General features: G+C 36.8%; 1 long non-coding RNA gene across 1 annotated transcript; it reads left to right on the top strand.

Annotated features, from left to right (window-relative positions):
* The first annotated feature begins 213 nt into the window (after window positions 1-213).
* On the top strand, window positions 214-1,876 carry LOC128285360 (uncharacterized). Its single transcript, XR_008275873.1, has 2 exons — window positions 214-317; window positions 1,706-1,876. It is a non-coding gene; the product is annotated as an uncharacterized LOC128285360 (long non-coding RNA).
* Window positions 1,877-23,371: the final 21,495 nt, after the last annotated feature.

The following is a 23,371-nucleotide window of genomic DNA, read 5'->3' as shown; positions in this document are numbered from 1 at the left end:
ACATAAGAGGCAAGAAGATGGCGTCATAGAGTTGGCAAGGAGATCCAGGGTTCGAAACTCATGGCAATCAAAGAGCATTTATTTTGCTAACAGGGGGCGGCAAGAGTTGGTGTTGAATTTAAACTCTGATGATGGAGGGATCCCACATCGGGAAGCTAACATAAGAGTGGATGCGAAGCTGGCTTTAAATATAGAGAACCATGAGGAGAGTAAAAGTACCTTTCTTGGCTGATCCCTTTCGCTTTATGGCGTGCTCGTTTGGGTTGGGCGTCGGCTAAGAGTGCTCGGAGCGTGGATTAACTCCAGTCTCCTATCAGGTGTGTATTTCTCACTACTCTAGCTGTAGGATGGCTACTTCGGGCCGCGATGGGCCGAAAGGGGCCATGTGGGCCCAATGGGCCTACGGGCCCAATGGGCCTACGGGCCCAATTGGATAAGTTGTTTGATTGTGTAGTAAATATTGGACTAGGCTAGGTGAATCTCATATCTGTGGCTAGATTTGGGCTAAAAGGGCCACACGAGCGTGTGGGCCCATTTGGGCCAAAAAGGGCTTTGGGCCCATTTGGGCCGAGAAAGGCTTTAGGCCCATTCGTATTGTTATCCCTGTTTAGAATACTTTAGTTTACCAAATTACTGAAATACCCCCAGTTGTAAAATTACCAAAGTACCCCCAGTTTATAAAATTACCCAAATATCCTTGATTTGTAAAATTACCGAAATACCCTCAGTTTGCAAAATTACTGAAATACCCTCGACTTGTAAAATTATCAAAGTACCCTCGAATTACAGAATTACTATTTTACCATCGATTTACAGAATTACTATTTTACCTCGATTTAAAAAATTACTGTTTTACCCTCGATTTATAGAATTACTGTTTTACCATCGATTTATAAAATTACCATTTTACCCCTATGGTGTGAAATGGTTGTTTCGCCCTTATGGGCAAGTGACTGACTTGGACTGTGTGGTTGACGGATTTGATTGTGAATATATGTTGGTGATATGAATGACTTGATCTGTGATTGCTTGATTCAAGTATGGGCATAATATTCGATTACAGATGTTGTATGCCATGACATGTATATCATTGCATGGGACACGGGTTTATATTGATGGAGGAAGCATTCTGGCAGCCTCACTGCAATCTGGTGGCCTCGCCACATATATCTATTCTGTGACTTCGCCGCAATATCCGGCAACCTCATCATCGCAATCTGGTGGCTTCGCCACATATATATATATCTGCTCGGTGGCCTAGCCACAATATTCAGATCTGGTGACTTTGTCACAATATCCGCGACCTCATTGCAATTTCTATGGTGTGTAGCGGTTGGGTGGGTCGAGTAGTCTCCCACATGGTGTAAGGTTGGTACGGGGTGTATACGACTGGATTGGGTTGGGATTGCATTCACATTCTGATTTTGATTACATTACACGATCTGATTTTGATTCTAATTCTATCACCTGATTCTGATTCTGATTCTCATTTTGATTCTAGTTCTGATAATGTTTCTTATTTTGTAATGGGCTAAGGCCCATATGGTATGTCTGTTAAAATGGGCTAAGGCCCAATTGATACTGAAACTGTAAGTAGGGCTGAGGCCAAACTTTTAATTCCTTTATATGACTGACTGTTCCTTTTATATAGTATGGGATTTCACACTGAGTTTTCGTAAACTCACCCCGTTTATTAACCTTTCAGGTAATTTCCAGCCTTAGACGGATCGGACCTGCGAGGGGCTCGGAGGAAGTCACACACACTGTTTATGTTACAGTTTTGGCTATTACTTTTAAATGTTTTTATGTGGGTTGTAGTAAAGCCATTCTAATTTTCTGGATTTCAAATTTAGAATTTTATTTATTGTTCTTATAATTGCTAGTATTAGAACATGGTTTTCCAAAGCAACTACTGTTGTTCAAAACATCACGTATCTGCAATTGTTTTTAAAATTAAGCTTCCGTAACTGCCAAGATTTTTACAAGGTTGTTAAGAATGTTATTCAGCTGAGGTTTTCTAATAAGGTTTAAAAAGGGTATAAGTTTTTAATTATTATGAAGGGTTGTTAATGGAAACATGATTTTCGAAAAACACTTCAATGTGACACGCCAGATTCGAGCCAAACTTCTGGGCCGGGTTTAGGGTGTTACATTGGGTATGTTATATGGAAACATTAATTTATTTATAATGTATTTCGGTAAATAAGTTTAACATAGATGGCTATAATATGTTATACCTAATTGTAGCATGTTAAATGTTGGAATATTTTTTTATATAACATGTATATGGAATCAAAGGATGACTAGGTGAATAAAGACATGTGCAGCAATAAATGTTAATAATTAAATATGTTTGTGTGATGAAATAGTGTTTAACGCAGTATAAGACTAAGGTGTAATAAAGTCTATATATCTGCATGTATTTATGAGCTTGAATTAAAAATATATTTTGCCCTTTGTATTAGTAGTTATATTGGCTATTGATACTATCTTATATAAAAAAAAATTTAATGTTAATGTGTGTAAGTGAATGTTTAAAATTGTGTTTTTGATTGATAACATCTCGTAACCCTAATTCAGTGACGGATACGGGTTAGGGGTGTTGCATTTTATTGGTATCAGAGCTACGGTTTAGTCGTATCTAGGACTAACGTGGCGTGTATGAGTTTAGCTATACATGCCATAATTATATACTATGATAGTGTGATGACTTCTGACATTTGAAATATGTTTTTATATAGTAAATGGATCCCGACATAGCTGTAGCTGATGATGTCGAGAGTGTAGCGCCTACTCCCGCACAAGGGATAGCGCAGGCTGATTCTCGACCGACTTTGAGTAATCAAGGAAGTGAGGCTAAACAAGCCTTCTATCAAATGATGAATGACTGGTTCACTCAATATATCCTGACTAACCCAGCTGTACAACAACCTCCACCCCCAATTAATCCATCTTCCATGCCTGCTGTACCTCAAGTAAGTGATCTGTTGCGATTGAATAGACCTCCTGTTGATAAAATCAGAAAACATGGAGCTGAAGAGTTTAAAGCCATTGATGATGATGACGCTAAGCGGGCTGAGTTCTGGCTTGATAATAACATTCGTGTGTTTGATGAGTTGTCTGTACTCTTGATGAATGTTTAAAATGTGCTATATCCTTGCTTCGAGACACAGCATACCACTGGTGGAATACCCTAGTATCAGTAGTTCCGAGAGAGTAGGTGACCTGGGAATTCTTTCAGATTGAGTTCCGTAAGAAATATATCAGTCAGAGGTTTATCGATTAGAAGCTTAAAGAATTTCTAGAGCTGAAACAGGGTCAGATGACAGTGACAGAGTATGAGTGAAAATTCGTGAGACTCAGTCAGTATGCCCGAGAGTGTGTTTCCACTGAAGCTATAATGTGTAAAAGATTTGAAGATGGGCTGAATGAAGATATCAAACTGTTATTTGGCATACTTGAGATAAAAGAGTTTGTGGTACTTGTTGAGCGAGCTTGCAAAGCTGAAGAGCTCGGGAAAGAGAAAAGAAAAGCTGACTTTGAAGCTAAAGATGCACGCAAAAGAACATCCGATAAGTCATTCTAGTCAGCATCAAAGAAGTTTTGAGATGATTTAAGTCATTCTAAAGCAACTTTAGGTTACTCTAGATGGGATCAAAATAGACCACCAGTGAGCTCGAGAGCTACCTCAGTAGCAAATATGGGTAATGTCAGATCAAATCAACCCGAGTGTAAGCACTGTGGTAAATGACATCCAGACAGTTGCAGGTTGCATAATCAGGCTTGTTTTAAATACGAATCAATAAATCATTATATTTGAGATTGCCCAATGTTAACTGAGGAAAATCTAGTACAGAATACAAGATTGAGTAATACTGCAACTCGATGTAAACCACCCAGAAATGCTGGTAATACGAGAGGTAGTCAGAGAGGGACTAAAGATACGACAATCAGATTTGAGACTCATGCACCTGCCGGAGCCTATGCCATTTGCGTGTGAGAAGAGGCTTCATCCTCAGATGTTATTACTAGTATATTCACTCTTTATGATACTAACATAATTACATTGACTGATCCTAGTTCTATTTATTTTTATGTGTGTGAGATATTAGTATTCAACAAGACTCTACCTGTTGAGTCTACTGAGTTTGTGATTAGAGTGTCAAACCCCTTAGGCCGGTGTGTTATGGTTGATAAAGTGTGTAAGAATTGTCCCTTGATGGTTCGAGATCTAATCTTTCGGGCTGATTTGATGTTGTTGCCATTTGATGAGTTCGACATAATTCTGGGTATGGATTGGTTGACATTACATGATGCTCTTGTGAACTGCAAAAGAAAGACCATTGATTTACGAAGTCAGAATAATAAGATTGTTTAGATTGAATCTAGTGATTTGTATGGTTTACCAGCAGTGATTTCTTTGATGCTAGCTCAGAAATACATGAGAAAAGGGTGTGAAGCTTATTTTGCCTACGTGCTCGACAGTAAAACGGCTGAGAGAAACATTGAATCAATACCTATTGTATGTGAGTATCCGAATGTGTTTCCAGAAGAATTACCAGGTTTGCCACCTATTCGGGAAGTAGAGTTTGGTATTGAGTTAATGCCTGGGACAACTCTGGTATCCATAGCTCTGTACAGAATGACACCTACAAAATTAAAAGAATTGAAAGCTCAGTTGCAAGAATTGACAAATAGAGGTTTTGCACAACCGAGTTTCTCTCCGTGGGGTACACTTGTGTTGTTTGTAAAAAAGAAAGATGGAATTATGAGAATGTGCATCGATTACAGACAGCTTAATAAGGTGACTATAAAGAATAAATATCCGTTACCATGGATTGACGATCTGTTTGACTAGTTGAAAGGAGCTACAATATTTTTGAAGATAGATTTGAGATCGGGCTACTATCAATTGCGAGTTAAAGACTCCGATGTGCCAAAGACTGCTTTCAGAATGAGGTACGGACACTATGAATTTTTTGTTATGCCTTTCAGACTCACTAATGCACCTGCTGTTTTCATTGATTTCATAACCGGATCTTCAGACCGTATGTGGATCAGTTTGTGGTTGTGTTTATAGATGAAGCTGAACATGCTGAACATTTGAGACTTGTGTTGCAGACTTTGCGAGATAAGTAGTTGTATGCGAAATTTAGTAAATGTGAGTTCTGGTTGAGTAAAGTCAGTTTTCTAGGTTATGTGGTATCAGCATCAGGTATTCAGGTTGATCCAAGCAAAATTTCAGCGGAAACCTCCGAAGAATGTTTCTGAAGTCCAAAGCTTTATGGGACTTGCCGGTTATTATAGACGGTTTGTGAAAGGTTTCTCTATGATTGCAGCCCTGATGACAAAGCTATTGCAGAAAGATGTTAAGTTTGAGTGGTTAGAGAAGTGCCAGAAAAGCTTTGATCAGTTGAAAGCCCTTTTGACTGAAGCTCCATTGCTAGTTTAGCCAAAATCGGGTAAAGAATTTGTTATTTATAGAGATGTATCATTAAATCGTTCGGGCTGTGTTTTGATGCAGGAAAGTAAAGTTATAGCTTATGCCTCGAGACAATTGAAGCCACATGAAAAGAATTATCCGACACATGACTTGGAACTGGCAGCCATTGTGTTTCCCTTGAAAATCTGGCGCCACTATTTGTTTGGTAAGAAATGTCATGTTTATTCTGATCATAAAAGCCTAAAATACTTGATGAGTCAGAAAGATCTGAACTTGAGACAACGCCAATGGTTAGAATTGCTAAAAGACTACGAGCTTGTAATTGATTACCAACCGAGAAAGGCTAACATTGTTGCTGATACTTTAACCGAAAATAACTGTTTGCTTTGCGTGCATTGAATACGTATATGGCCATTTCTGATGATGGTTCAATAGTAGCTCAGTTGAAAGCTAGACCGTTATTTATTCAACTAATATATGATGCTCGGAAGGTTGATAATGAATTGATTGCAAAACAAGCTTAGTGTGAGACTGATGCTGATTCAGAGTTTAGAGTTGATGCTGATGACTGTTTGAGATTCAGAGACCGAATATGCGTCCCGAGGAATTTAGAGTTGATTTAGATGATTTTGAATGAAGCTCATAATAGTCGGTTATCTATTCACCCAGGTAGTACAAAGATGTATAATGATCTGAAATAGCTTTACTGGTGGCATGGTATGAAACGAGACATTTCTGACTTTGTTGCAAGATGTTTAGTCTGTCAACAAGTAAAAGCTGAACATCAGGTGCCTTCAGGATTACTTCAGCCTATCATGATTCCTGAGTGGAAATGGGATAGAATTGCGATGGATTTTGTATCTGCTTTACCATTGACACCGAGCAAGAAAGATACAATCTGGTTTGTTGTTGATAGATTGACTAAATAGGCTCATTTTGTTCTGATACGTACAAACTACTCACTAGATAAGCTGGCTGAATTGTATGTTTCTCAAATTGTGAGATTACATGGTGTGCCTAAATCTATTGTTTCGGATAGAGATCCGAGGTCTACATCACGGTTTTGGAAAAGACTGCAAGATGCACTAGGTATGAAATTACATTTTAGTACTGCTTTCCATCTGCAAATAGATGGCCAGCCTGAGTAAATCATTCAGATACTTGAGGATATGTTGTGATGTTGCATTCTCGAGTTTGAAAGTATGTGGGAACGGTACCTACCTCTGATTGAATTTGCGTATAATAACACTACTAATCGAGTATAAAAATGGCACCTTATGAGGCTTTATACGGTCGTAAATGTCGTACCCCATTGTACTGGACTAAGCTCAGTGAAAATAAGATACATGGTGTTGACTTGATCAGAGAAACTGAACAAAAAGTAAAAGTGATCTGTGAATGTTTGAAAGCAGCGTCAAATCATCGAAATCTTATGCGGACTTGAAACATAAAGGTATAGAGTTTCATATCAGAGACAAAGTCTTCTTAAAAGTCTCACCATGGAAGAAAATACTCAGATTTGGTCGTAAAGGCAAATTGAGTCCAAGATTCATTGGGTCGTATGAAGTAATAGAGCGTATTGGGCCAGTTGCTTATAGATTATCCTTGCCACTTAAGTTAGAAAAGATCCATAATGTATTCCATGTTTCAATGCTTTGGAGGTATCGATCTGATCCTTCACATGTGATTAGTCCGTCTGAGATTGAAATTCAGCCTAATATGACCTATAAAGAAGAAGCGATTCGCATTTTGACTCATGAGATTAATGAGTTGTGGAATAAGAAGATTCTATTAGTTAAAGTATTGTGGCATAAGCATGGAGTTGAGGAAGTAACATGGGAGCCAAAGGATACAATGAGAGAACGTTATCCGAACCTATTCACAGGTAAGATTTTTGGGGATGAAAATCCCTAAGGGGGGAGAATTCTAACAGCCCGATTTAGACCCTAATCGGAATGGTGGTTTTGGGACCACAAATTCGAGTCAAAAAAATATTTAAAAATCATTTTCTGTGTTTATTTTGTGTGAATTGATATCTGTGAAATTTTCGTGATTTAATTTTGTCGTTTAGGTGCCTAATTAAATAAAAGGACTTAATCGCGTAAAAAGAAAATTTGATAGTTTAATATGTGAGGACCGAATTGTTAATGTCTTTTTAATATGAAGTTTTTATGTTGTAATTGGACCATTATTGAATTGGGTGGACGGCTAAGGACATATTAAACATGAAAGTATAATTTTATAATAAAGGTTAAAATAGTAAATTGAAAAAAAACATGTTATAATATATATCATATTATAACATAATTAAATTATCCTATTTCATTTCTTCTTCATTTTCAAATATATAAAAAAAGAAAAGAAAAGAAAAGAAAACCAAGCTAGGTTTGGCCAATTTGGAGCTCAATTAAGATCAAGAACCAAAGAAATTGGATTTGGATCGGGGAAAAACGAAAGTTGTTGACTAGCTGCCCGATTCCATTTTGTATCGTCTGAGGTAAGTTTATAAGCAAATAGACGTGTTTATTAGAAATTTTTTGTTATATTTATATGCTGTTATGAAATGTTAGAATTTAAATATGCTATGACCGAACATGATTAAATGTGGTTACTACACTTCCGAGTTAAATTCGACCGAGATACGACATCCGAAAGCCCCATATGAACCTTGGGAATAGTTAGGATACATATGTCATGACATACAATTCCGATTTATATGTAAAAGTAATTCCATGGCATCGATTTGTGACTTCCATTATGTGTTTATGAGTAAGACCCTGTCTGGGACAGTCGCATCGATATGTAGCTACATGTAAGACCACATCTCGGACGTTGGCATTATACGATTTATTTGATTATCTGAGTGTCCTATCCAATTCCGAATGGTTCATCGGGAAAAGGAATAATGAGTTCGAAAGTGTAAAACGAGCTATATGATAGGTATGAATTTACTTGTTGCCTACTTGAGAAAAGGGTAAGTAAAAACTTTGGCTTTTGTTATGAATCTTGAAAAATGCAAATTAATAAAATATGTCTATATGATATGTGTATTTGGTTTGTGAATGAATAGTAAGCATGTTATGGACAATTCTTGTGTATATGTGTATAAATGATGAGTTATATCTATTCGATTATATGATTAACATATGTATATAAAATTATATTAAGACATATGAGTTTTGCAAATGTGTATGTGAACTAAGTACATAATGAATATTCGCCTTGATGATTAAATGATAAGATGTTAGTCTTGGCTTTACATACATTCATCAAAGTGATAATATAAAAGAAAATAATTATATTTGTTTAAAAATACTTCAAATGAACGATATATATAATATTGGATTTAAATGTGGAATGATAAAATATTCTGGTTTAGTTTAGTTAATTTTGTTAACATCATTGGGTTATTTATTTGTTTATGACTTACTAAGCTGTGAAAGCTTACTCTGTATGTTATGTTATTCTGTTTTGATAGATTTTAGAGTCAAGCTACAAGCTCAGGGACTGTCAGCCAAGCTCATCACACTGCCTACTATTTTGGTACCTCTATAAGTTAAATTCAAATTATGGCATGTATAGGCTGAAGTGTGTTTTGAAAAATAAATTTTGGTTGTGTATAAAGCCATGCAAAAATGGCTTAAATCTTTATGTTTTAATTTGATTATATTGCTTGTGGTTTATGTACATTTTAGTTAAAATGTTGTGTGCCTAGAATGCATGATATTGTGGTAGGCATTATATACTTGATAGGTAAGGAATTTGAGTATTCATGAACATGCTTTGGATATGGTCATGTTTGAGCGAAAAATTCATGTGAATTATGGATTAGTTAAATGGGTGAATATTATTTATGAAATATACCTTGTTGTGCATTAAAGTGGATTAATGACTTGGTTATGGTATGAATAAATTGATCGTAGTATAAACACAGGTATTTTAGGTTTTGAAAATGGTAAATAATTTTGGGTATGTATAAGGTTGTTTCGGCTATGATAAGCATAAAGAAAAATATATGTGAGTGTGTGATTGTATTAGGAAATTACGTTATATATATGACTTGGTGTAACAGGTTGTTGGCTAAATTCGAATATGATATGACTTTATTTTGATAAGGTTATTACATGACATATAAGGTGCATGTTTTGATTATATGTCTACTTGCGTATAATGCCTTACCTTAGTGAATACGATTTGTATTATAAGTTGGTCTGAAAACTATTACTATAATGTATATGAGACTTCGGTTATAAAATGAAATTATAGAAGATAGTTATAATCAGTTTGTAATTTGATATTTTCTTGTCTAAATGTTATTGAATATGAGGAATTGACTTAATATATTTGATACATAGTAAGAAATGTTACGCTCGTATAAGTCAATATGTAGGTAATGTTTGAAATTATAGAGATAATCTTCTCTAGTTAATAATTATTTTTGGTTAATTAGTTAAGTTATGCATGCATGTCTTTGGATGAATTTAAGTTTATTAAATTCGATTATAGTATCTAATTAACATTTGATCCAATAGTGACAAGTTGGGTATGTTATATGGAAACATTAATTTCTTTATAATGTATTTCAGTAAATGAGCTTAACATAGATGGTTATAATATGTTATACCTAATTGTTGCATGTTAAATGTTGGAATATTTTATTATATAACATGTATATGGAATTAAAGGATGACTAGGTGAATAAAGACATGTGCAGCAATAAATATTAACAATTACATGTGTTTATGTGATGAAATAGTGTTTAACACAGTATAAGACTAAGGTGTAATAAAGTCTGTATATCCGCATGTATTTGTGAGTTTGAATTAAAAATATATTCCGCCCTCTGTATTAGTAATTATATTGGCTATTGATATTATCTTATATAAAAAAAAAGTTAATGCTAATGTGTGTAAGTGAATGTTTGAAATTGTGTTTTTGATTGATAACATCTTGTAACCCTAATCCGGTGACGGATACGGGTTAGGGGTGTTACATTTAGTACTGCTTTTAATCCGCAAACCGATGGTCAATCTGAGCGAATAATTCAAATTCTTGAGGATATGCTCCGGTGTTGTGTTCTTAAATTCGAGGGTAGTTGGAAAAAATATCTACCTTTGGTAGAATTTACCTACAACAATAGTTTTCAGTCGAAGTTGAAAATGACACCTTATGAGGCATTGTACGGTTATAAGTGTTAGACACCATTGTATTGGACTAAACTCAAAGAGAATCAGATTCACGAGGGCGATTTATCAGAGAAACTAAAGAAAAAGTGAAGAAAATTCGTGATTGTTTGAAAACAGCTTCGGATAGACAGAAATCCTATGCGGATTTGAAACAGAAAGAGATTGAATTTCAAGTCGGTGATAAGGTATTCTTGAAAGTGTCTCTATGGAAGAAAGTCCTCAAATTTGGCCGGAAGGGTAAGTTGAGTCCACGATTTATGGGACCGTATGAGATTACCGAAAGGATAGGGCCGGTGGGGTAACACCCTTTACCCATGTCCGATGCCAGAATAGGTACGAGGCATTACCGGACTTAAACCCAAGCATTCATACAAGACCGAGACCTGAATTTCTATCTAAATTAAAAACTTTTCATTTATACTCGTATTGTCCCTATTATGGGCCTACGAGGCCCAAAACAGTCACTGGCGATGGTTCGAAACTAAACGAGAACTTTTGAAACTTTTACCACACTTAGAAAATTTTGATATTTTGGAGAGTCATACGCCCGTATGGGTAGGCCGTATGATCACACACGGCCGTGTCCTCAACCCGTGTAACTCTCTGTTTATGACGTCATCAGCAAAATGAGGTCACACGGCCACAACACACACCCGTGTGCTTAGGTCGGGTGGCGAATTAAATTCTCGATATTATGTGCAGACTTTACACGGCCAGGGCACACGCCCATGTCCCAATGTCATGTCCTCCACACCAGTTTCATGACCAATCATCTTTTCTATCCTACTTCCAAGTTACACATTTGTACCACATTTTTTTCCATACAGATTAATCATATTTCATACATTAAACATACTTGCAATCCATCACACTCATTATCATGAACAACCACAACAAGCATAAACACATTTGCATACATGCATAATTTAATTGGGGTTACAACCCAAATAATCAATATGAGCTATATCTTATGGCCGTATACAAAATGAAACACAATACCATCATAAGCCAACACATTTAGCAAAATCAATATGACATATAACAAAAAGACCAAGTCCCTATACATGCCATACTCAAAACACTTAAATTCATTATACCGAAAAGATTAAGTTGATAGTGTGAATCAAGCTTCGATGTCCTTCGATCCCTGAGCTAGCTTGGCGACACTATAAGGAAATGGAAAAGAAATAGGAGTAAGCATAAAGCTTAGTAAGCTTGCATGTAAATAATAAGCAATAAAATATGCATTCCTATACACATACAAAACATAACTTAATCCATCTCATTCTCAATAATCATTGTAGTCATATCCAATTTCATTCAACTACATAATGTCCAATAGAACTCAAGATCATAATTCCTTCATTCTTATCTTACCCAAGTTTTACCATTTCGCAATCCCAATAACTACGAGCTTGGCGTACATACTTGTACCCTTTTAACATGATCATACCTCTTCATTTCTTTGACCAATCCTTAGATTTCCCATTAAACCACTTGGAATATTATGGGCACTCGGGATTTTCATACACACAATAAGATGCCAATGCCATGTCCCAGACATGGTCTTACATGGGATCTCACATCGATGCCATATCCTAGATTTGGTCTTATACGAAATCTCATTTCGATGCCATGTCCCAGACGTGGTCTTACACGAAATCTCATATCAACGTGATAGCACAGATATGGTCTTACATGAAAACACATACCGATGCCAATGCCATATCCCAAATATGGTCTTATACGAGATCTCACAGACCCAAATGTCATAATATTTGTACCCTAAGTATTCCTAAAGTTCAACCAGCTTTCATCACCTCAAATCCTTGTCGGACAACATCAATAACATTCACAAATACAAATATACAATTCATGCAACATTAAATGTTAAATACATAATAAAATGTTGTATTAATTACACACAAACTTACCTCGGTACAAAATATGGACAATTAATTCGATTTAGTCCAAGATCTTGCTCTTTCCCCAGTCTAGGCCCGGACTCCGTTTTTCTCGATCTATAATAAAAAAATTCACTTATTTAATTATCACATTATTCAAGCCAGTCCATAAATCATACTTTGCAGAAATTATAATTTCGCCCCTAAATTTTTACATGTTTACACTTTCGTCCGTAAGCTCGTAAAATGAAATGTGTCCAATTTCTTTGTTACCCAAGCCTAGTCGATTCATATTCCCTCTTATAGTAGCTCACATTTTTCATTAAATCACATTTTTAAAACCCATTTTTACATGTTTTACAAACAAGTCCTTTTAGGTGTTTTCATGAAAAATCACTTAGAAAAAGATGTTCATTTAACACCAAACTTCCATATTCATCCATTAATCATCAAAATACATGCATGGAACACATGGATAAATTTTTGAACATAAGCCCCAGTTCAAATAAAGGGTAGAAATGGCTAAACCATGCTTCAAGGGTTTCAAAAATGCAAAGAATATTAAAAACGAGGCTAGGATTGACTTACTTTCAAGCTTGAAAAGTTGAAGAAACCCTAGCTATGGTGACTCTTCAAATTTGACACAAGCATGGAAAATATGAATAGGTTTTGGCTTTATTTTCCCTTTTAATTCATTTATTTACAAAATGACCAAAATGCCCTTAAGGCCTTTCTTTAAAATTTTACCTATGCATTCCCCTTTTTGTCCATAAAAATAGAAATTGGGAAAATTTCTATTTAAGGACCTCTAATTAATAATATAAAGCCATTTCATACTTAAAGCTTCTAGAATCTCAAATTTTTGAACTTTTGCAATTTAGTCCTAAACTTCAAATTGGACACTTATTCACAAAATTTCTTCATGAAACTTTCACACAATCATGAAATCATGCCATAGACCTCAAAATAATCATAAAAAAATTTATACTTTAGATTTGTGGTCTTGAAACCACCATTCTAACTAGGCCCAAAATTGGGATGTTACAGGTGGCATATTAGTTAGCTTTACCATCTGAGTTGGAAAAGATTCATGATGTGTTACATGTGTCTATGTTGCATCAATAACAATCTGACTCTTCACATGTGATTTCACCAAAAGAGGTTGAGATTCGATCGAATATGACTTATGGCGAAGAGCCGGTTAAGATTTTGGGTCGGAAAGTAAAACAATTGAGAAATAAATGTATTGCCCTTGTGAAAGTTTATGGAAAACACATGGGGTTGAAGAGGCTACATGGGAACCCGAGGAAACAATGAGAAAACAATACCTAAACCTTTTTACCGATAAAATTTTCAGGGACGAAAATCCTTAAGGGGGAGAGTTGTAACATCTCAGTTTTTGGGCCTAGTCGGAATAATGTTTCGAGACTACAAATATGAAGTAGAAATTATTATTTTATGGATGTGTTGAGGTCTGTGATATGTTTTCATGATTGTATGAAAGTTTTGTTATGAAATTTTGTTGATAGAGTGTCCAATTTGATTTGTAGGACTAAATTGCAAAAGTTACAAAATATGTGATTCTAGAAGCTTTAAGCATGAAATAGCTATGGATTATTAATTAGAGGTCCTCAAATAGCAATTTGACCAAATTAATTTTTATAGAAAAAAATGGACACGAATAGGTAAAATTTCAAAGTTTAGTAAAAATGGCATTTTGGTCATTTGGTAAATAAAAGAATTAAAAGGGAAAACAAAGCCAAAACTTGTCCATCTTCTTCAACCCTTGGCTAAATTTTATAACGGACTCCATAGCTAGGGTTTTGTCACTTTCAAGCTTGATAGTAAGTGCATTCTAGCCCCATTTTTAATGTTCTTTACATTTTTGAAGTTGTTATCAACCTATCTAGCCATTTCTACCATTTATTTGAGCTAGGGTTGATGTCTAGAGTTTGACCCATGTGTGACATGCATGTATTTTGATGTTTCATGGTAGATTATGAAATTTTGATGTCTAATAAACAACTTTTACTAAGTGATTTTTTATGAAAACACCTAAAAGGACCTATTGTAAAAGTTGTAAAATATGTAGTAAAGATCTAATTTGATGAAAATGTGGGCCATTATGAGCATGTGTGTGGGTCAGCTAGGCTTGAGTAACAAAGAAATTGAATGCATTTCATTTTACAAGCCTGACTAATTTGTAAATATGTGAATGTTTAAGGGCAAAACTGTAACTTTGCCAAAGTATGGTCTTTGGACTGATTTGAACAATGTGGTAATTAAATGAGTTAAATTTGCTATTGTAAATCTAGAAAAACGGAGTTCAAACCTAAATCAGGGAAAGAACAAGGTTGTGGACTAAATCGAATTAGTTAGCTATATTTTGTACCGAGGTAAGTTTATATGTAAATAATGAAATATTATGATCATATTTTTAATGCATTAATATTGTATGGATTGTATAATTGATTCGATGAACACATTCGACAAGTTCCAATAAGTGAGAGAAAATCTCGTTTGAGCCTTAAGAATAGAATAGGATAGAGTGACATGTCACTAGGACCCCATGTGATATATATGATTATGTGATCCAGATGCTGGTCATGTACGTCCTACCGGTGGCTAGGTAGTCTGGTATGTGTTGCGGGTACCTGTCAGCTTGTGTGAGCAGCCCGTGTAGCTACATCTTGACTGTCAGCTTCTGTGAGCAAACCCGTGATTAGCTCGAGAGTGAGCCTTTATGTGATATGAAATATGAGGTAGCTTTGGCTACATATGTGGGATTTGTGTGTAAAGACCTTTTGTGTATCTGTTTTATATTCCAAGTGTTCAACGAGTATGTCAGAAACGAGAAAGAGTATGTTAAGTCACGAGTTGATATAGGTATGTACAAAAAACTCATAAGAATGAGCTTGTTAAGTGATGAGCTTTTGGTAAGGTTAAGAATGATAAAGTTATTCTTATGAAATTATGATGATAAATATATGATTTATGTTAAGTTAAATTGTATGGTATTCATGCTAAATGTTGCTTAATATTGTTTCTTATTGCATGTGAACTTACAAAGCTTTATGCTTACTCCCCTTCCTTTCCATTTTCTTATAGTATAGCCAAGCTAGCTCGAGAATCGAAAGATTTCGGAGCTCGATTCACACTATCAAATTAATCTTTTGGGTATTCATGATTTCACAATTTGAGTATGGCATGTATAGGGGACTTGGTCTTTTTGTGATATGTGTCATTATTGATTTGGCCAAATGTGTTGGCTTGTAATGGTATTTGATTCATTTTCTAAATGGCCATTTGGTATTGGCTAATATTGGTTAAGTATATATGCATATAGAGATGCCTTTCATGGATAAAGTTATTACATGGTTTGTGATGATAATTATGAAACGTTGTATGTGATAGAAAATAGCATGTAATTGATGTGTGGATGTCTTGGTTGTGTGTATATACTTGAATTGGGGTTGTTTAATGTTGTGTAGGTTGGTGCAAGCAAGGGTGGCAAAAAGGCTTGGTAAATAGCCTTATTTTTTTCCCACACGTGTGTGTCTAGGCCGTGTGTGACACTCGGCTTGCCCATTGGGTGTATGATCCAACCGTGTGTCCCCTGCATTTTTGAATTTTAGCTTCGAATTGGCCACACGAGCAGAGATGCGGCCGTGTGTCTCAGTCATGTAAAGGACACGGCCCAGGGACATAGGTGTGTGCCTAGGGGGTGTGAAGTCTACACCTATTTTATGAAAAATTATAAAAATTACATCGCCCACACGGCCTAGCACACGGGCGTGTCCCAAACCACACGGTCGTGTGATCCTCCAAAGCATGAAAATTTTCTAGTGTTGTAAAAGTTTTGAAAGTTCTCAATTTAGTCCCAAACCACTCCCAGTGTATGTTTTGGGCCTTGTAGGCTCATTTAAGGGATGATACAAATGTTTTTGAAAAGTTTTAAAGTTGATTGGAAATTTATGTCTCGGTTCTGCATGATTGCTTTATGTATAAGTTCGGTAATGCCTCGTACCCTATTTTGGCGTTTAATACTGATAAAGGGTGTTACACTTTGCATCTAACAACGACCAGCAATAGGTTGCTGACCATCCCTCTAAGGTGGAATCTGACCCTAAACTGGAGCCCCCTAGGCTCAACAATAACTGGACACTCACTAATCTTATGCCCCACTGTCCCACACCTGAAGCAATCCTTAGTCTTCCTCTAGCACTCGTCCAGATTGCTTTTGTTACAATACCCACATATTTGAACTTGCTCGGCTCTCGCAACTAATTCAACCCTGGCAGTTGACTCTGTCTAAGAGGTCTATCAAATCTTGCCCCTTTCATGGGTCACTAGATGAACTAGAAGGACCCAAATCCTTCTTATTTTTAGTCTTATTTTTCTGTTGCTCCCTCTTCTCGCGCTCGGTGCACTTAACCTCCTCAGTACTCTTGGCCTTGTCCACCAATGCCACAACAACACGCTCCCTCTAAGGAGCTATCAAGACTTTGAGATCATACCTCAATTCCTCCTAAAAAATGTATGTTTAATTCATAGTCATTAGCAACCAACCCTCTAGCATACCTACTCAATCATAGAAATTCGGCCTTATACTCAACCACCGATCTATCCCCCTTAGTTAGCCCCATAAACTAGAATTTACGGGCCTCAACATAGCTTGCCATCATATATTTACTCTGGAAGGCATTCCAAAAATAATCCTACGTCAACTGTTCAGGCTGACTGCCTTCCTGCATAGTCAACCATCACTAGTATGCTTTAACACGAAGCAAGGATACCGCACCCATTAATTTCTGCTCAGGGGTGCAATCTAAATCGTTCATTATCCTTTTTGTGGCTTCTAACTATTACTCAGCCACAGTTAATGCAACTCTAGTGACACTCCTAAACAATTCAACTCCATTGAATCGAAGTCGTTCAGTAATAGACCCTTGACTCCTATATCCAGATCTAGTATGGGTCCCAGCAACCCTCTCTAAAACCCTCAACATTTCTTAGGACAATGCATCATCCCCAGCAATCTAAGCTACAAACTCAGTCTCTATAGTTAGAGTTCCAATAGTCTCACTCATATCTAATTGAAACAAACTGCCCGGCGAAAAAGGCTCAGCTTAAGCCCCCCAACGACGACCACGCGCCCACGGCTACCATGTCCATGAGAACTGCGAGTGCTCGTTATCTTATTTATATTTTTGAAGAAATTTTATGAAATTAGTTTAACCTTTAAACCTTAATCTTAAAATTTTATCAGAATTCTTATCAATGTATAGAGACTGTTTTTTTCTACACTACAGTCTCTAATGGCTATTTCTTATATAAAAGTATTGCATGCAAAATATCTTTAAAGCATAACTAAAGTTTAGACTTCTTACTTGGATCGACGTCAAAGTCTCAATTTCACTTATCAAAAATTTAAAGATCATAAAAATTTCAGTTTAAAAAAAAAAACAAAGTTTACTTTTGAAAACAATTTGGACCAAAAATGTAACACCCCGAACCCGAGACCATCGCCGGTATCGGACACGAGGGGTTAACAAGCCAAGTTCACTTGTTTTGCCCATCCATTTGACATTTCCAGTCAGGCTGGAAAACTGCGTCACTGTCGCCTTAAAAATCATATCTCGAGTTTCAAAACTCAGAAACTGGTTTCGTAAATTTTCCCTGAATTTAGACTCATATATCCATCCATGGATTTATTTCTATAATTTTTGGTCGGGCCAATTGGTACAGTTTATTAGTTAAAGTCACCCATGTTACAGGGATCGACTGCTCTGACCTTCGCGCGGTATAACTTGAATATATCTCTGTACAGGGCTTTAATGCTGGTGCCGTTTGTTTCTAATGAAACTAGACTCAAAATGGAATCTGTACATATAAGGTATGTCTCCTAATTATTTTTTGATAATTTATAGTAAATTTTTAAAGTTGCAACAGGGAACCCAGAAACCGTTCTGGCCCTGTCTCACCATAGCTTTAATATCTCTTAACATGTAACTCCTATGACCATTTCGTTTCTTCCATATGAAAATATACTAATCAAGGTTCATTTACATAGCTTATTCACTATTTAATTCCATTCCTACGAATTTTGGTGATTTTTCACATTCACGTCACTGCAGCTGGCAGCATCTGTTTTTAAGGTAGGTCTTACCTATTTGGTAGTCCCCATGAACCAACTAGTCTTGCCATACATAGGTTCATATATGATCATTTTAACCATGCCAATGGCTGATCATGTGACCAACATTCCCATTTCCAATCCATAGCCACATCATGACACCAAATATATACATACAAACCACAAATAGTCTAAGTTCATGCTTCCTTTTTCGAGCCATTTTCGCATGGCCGTACATATATACATCACAACATATTTAACCAACAAGGGGTAGTCCTATACATGCCATTCTCAAGTTCAACCAAAATTTATACCAAAATGGAGGCTTCATAGTGTGGATGACTTGACTTCAACGATCCCAAATCCGATTGCTTGAGCGAAATCTAGAAAACGAGAGCCAAAGCAACGGGTAAGCATTTTTATGCTTAGTAAGTCTCAAGGAATATAATCAACTCTAATTACAGCAATACATTCACATAGCCAAATGCATCATTTCATTAATACACATTCTTACTTCACACTTCATCATTATATAATTTCACAAAGTATCAATCAATTCAATAACTGAAATTCATTAGTCGATTGAGCGAATGTTGCTCAAACATGTCGACTTTCAATGCACATATAAACGTACCTCATTCTTTGGGCTTTTCGAGTGTACTCATTGAATTTATTACAGCAACCAACACTCACCTCCAGCCCAAGATTCTTGAATATAACCGGATATAACCATGTGCACAAATGCCTTGGTCTTAGCCGGATAGAATGTCTCGCACGAATGCCTTGGTCTTAGCCGGATGTAGCCACTAGTACAATTGCCTTGGTCTTAACCGGATATAATTTCAGCATAATTGTCTTGAGTTTAGCCCGGATATCATTCAATTTCCCATGAACACATACATCAATTATCATTGGACATACATATTTCATTTTCGTTACTAAGGCTCAAACGCAATTATAGTCACAAGCATATTCGCCTTCGGGACTTAGCCCGGTAGAATTCAAATACTCATGCACACATAATCAATAATCAATACACATCCATACTTTATTTCACATAATTCAAGTAGGGTCACTTCTTGAGGACTTACCTCGGATGTTGTCGAACGGCTTTTTCGGCTATTCGATCACTTTCTCCTTCCCTTGTCCAATTGTGGCCCTCTAAGCTCTTGAGCTAATTCAAACAAATTCAATTTATTAAAACCTCATTGTGCTAGCTTATGGCGAATATGACAAGGAGTTTAAATGGTCATATGGCCACCCTTTAGCTTGAATACACAATGGTCATGCACATTTTATACTACATCAAGCAATTCAATACAATTTATTCGAGCATCAAGGAAATGCTAAGGCCTTCAATAGGCTACCCAAGGCGAATATTCATGTACATGTTGAGGTCAATTTTGCACTTAATACCTCACAAAAACAGCATGCATTTTACTAGTTAATGCTTTGCACATTGTGGCCCAAAACTTATAATATAGCATCAAGCACTTATATGTGTGCTAGGCGAATTGTGCTTGCAATTTCACAAGCATTCTTCCACATCTTCTTCTTTAAACCAATATATTCATCACTTAGTTCATAACCAAAACATCATGTGCAAACATATATATACATATATGAGCATGGCGAATTTCAAGGTGTCCATAGCCATCCAAAACACAAATTTTAACTAACATGCAAGAAGCATGAACCATGCTCATGAATGCATCATGGCGAATATGACAATCATGCCCTTTTCAACTTCAATCATGGTTAAACAAAAGAAAACTCAAAATCTTACTCAAGAGTAGACAATGCATCATTGCATGCATCATCATCAAGCTTCACACTTAGCATGCAATGGCTTTATCACCATAACAACTTTGGCCAAATGCCATTTCCATGGCATAACAAAGATTTGAGCCATGGCTAACATGCACATCAAATTAGCAACCAAAACATGCATGAAACTCCCAACACAACTTCATACATACCTTACTCTTGTTGCAAGTTTAGCCAAATTTCCTTCTAGATCTCTTCTAAACAAAGAAAATGAAGCAAAAATCCTTCCTTTTTCCTTAGTACTTTCGGCCAAACAAGAGAAAAATAGGTGAACAAAATTTTTTTCTTTGCTTCTCTTTCACTCACGGCAAAAGGGGAAAGGATGAGCAAATTTTGATTTTTTTTTTCTCTTCCTACATGCTTAATTTTTTATCATTTATCACATCATGCATTAACAAAACATGTCATAACATGTTTTCCTTGCCCATATTCCCTTGTCATGGCCGCCACTATACCATCTTTGGGGAAATTTGACATGCAAATCCCTTATTTTTGCATGCATGCTCAACTAGTCATCACACATTTCCCCATCATACTTTCACAGTTTACTACTAGGTCCTTTCTAGTGAAATTCACATTTATAATTCTAAATTGAAACATCAAAATGTCATACACAATTTAACACATATCATAGGCATCAAAATAAATTTTTAATTATTTTTATGCCTCGGTTTTGTGGTCCCGAAACCACATTCCGACTAGGGTCAATTTTGGGCTGTCACAACTCTCCCCCACTTAAGAAATTTTCGTCCCCGAAAATCTTACCAGTAAATAGGTTTGGATATCGCTCTTTCATAGAATTCTCGGTCTCCCAATTAGCTTCTTCTATCCCGCGCTTGAGCCATAACACTTTCACTAGCGGAACCCGCTTGTTTCGCAACTCTTTTACTTCTCGTGATAGGATACGAATCGGTTCTTCCTCATAACTCATATTAGCTTGAATTTCAATTTCTGATGGACTAATCACGTGCGATGGATCGGATCCATAGCGTCGAAGCATTGAAACGTGAAAGACATCGTGAACCTTTTTGAGTTCAGGGGGCAAAATCAAGCGATATGCCACTGGACCGACTCGCTCTGATATCTCATATGGCCCAATGAACCTCGGGCTCAACTTGCCCTTACGGCGAACACGAGTATCTTTTTCCAAGCGATACCTTGAGAAACACTTTATCACCCACGATACTCGATATCCTTACGCTTGGATCCGCGTCGACTTGACGATCGAAGGCTATCTTGAGACTTTCACGGATTACTTTCACTTTCATTCAAGATCTCTAATCAAATCCACCCCGAAAATCTTGTTTTCACCAAGCTCAGTCCAAAACAATGGTGTACGGCATTTACGACCGTACAAAGCCTCGTAGGGTGCCATCTTAATACTTGATTGAAAGCTGTTGTTATAAGCGAATTCAATCAACGGCAAATACCGTTCCCATGAACCACTAAACTCGAGGACGCAACATCTTAACATATCCTCAAGTATCTGAATTATCCGCTCGGATTGACCATCGGTTTGGGGGTGAAAGGCGGTGCTGAAATGCAACTTGGTACCCAAAGCTTCTTGCAACTTTTTCCAAAATCGTGAGGTAAATCTCGGATCTCTATCCGACACGATGGAAATAGGCACCCCGTGTAATCTCACAATCTGAGAAACATACAATTCGGCTAATTTGTCCATTGAAAAATCCGTACGTACGGGGACAAAGTGAGCCGACTTAGTCAATCTATCAACCACGACCCAAACCGCATCCTTCTTACTTGCGACAATGGCGGTCCGGATACCAAGTCCATTGTGACTCGATCCCATTTCCACTCGGGTATCGTGATTGGTGAAGTAATCTCAAGGCACCGATGTTCCGCTTTCACTTGTTGACATATTAAACATCTCAAAACAAAGTCGGAGATGTCTCGCTTCATACCATGCCACCAAAATCGGCGTTTCAAATCATTGTACATCTTCGTACTCCCGGGTGGATTGCCATTCGGCTACAATGGGCTTCATTGAATTATCGAAATGAGTTCGAATTCTTTGGAACACACAGACGACTTTTGAACCTCAAACAATCGTCATCGTCGATTTGAAATTCGAGTTCTTGTTCGAACACACTCAAATTTCGTTTTGCGCCAACTCGTCGTCGACTTTACGAGCTTCTCGAATTTGATGTATCAATAGTGGTTTGGCTTTCAATTCAGCTACTAACACACTATCGAATTGGACGGACAAGTGCACGTTCATCGCTCAGTAAGCGAATAATGATTTACGACTCAAGGCATCCGCAACCACATTCGCCTTTCCGGGTGATAGTCAATGATCACTCATAATCCTTTAACACTCGAGCCAACGTCTTTGTCACAGATTTAAGTCTCTTTGGGTCATCGGATATTTGAGACTTTTGTGATCCGAGTATACATGGCACCTTTCACCAAATAAGTAATGTCGCCAAATCTTTAAGGCGAATACGATGGCGCCAATTCGAGATCATGAGTCGGATAATTTTTCTCATGTGGCTTTAATTGCCTCGACGCATAGGCCACAACTCGACCTTCTTGCATTAATCGCAACCTAACCCAAGTAGAGAGGCGTCGCTATAGATGACAAACTCCTTGCCGGACTCGGGTTGCACTAGAATTGGGGCTTCATCAAATAAGTTTTCATTGATCGAAACTTTTTGGCATTTCTCCGTCCATTCGAACTTAACATCCTTTTGGAGTAACCGTCATCGGCGTGGCTATCGTTGAGAAGCCTTTACAAATCGTCGGTAATAACCTAGCAAGCCCCAAAAAGCTCGAACCTCGGTAATATTTCTGGAGGCTTCTAATTAAGTATGGCTGAAATTTTATTGGTTAACTCGAATACCCGTCTGAATACCAC

This window comes from Gossypium arboreum, chromosome 12 (assembly GCF_025698485.1).
Source record: "Gossypium arboreum isolate Shixiya-1 chromosome 12, ASM2569848v2, whole genome shotgun sequence".
In the NCBI taxonomy this organism is placed as follows: Eukaryota; Viridiplantae; Streptophyta; class Magnoliopsida; order Malvales; family Malvaceae; genus Gossypium; species Gossypium arboreum.
This window is presented reverse-complemented; position numbering and strand designations above follow the sequence as displayed.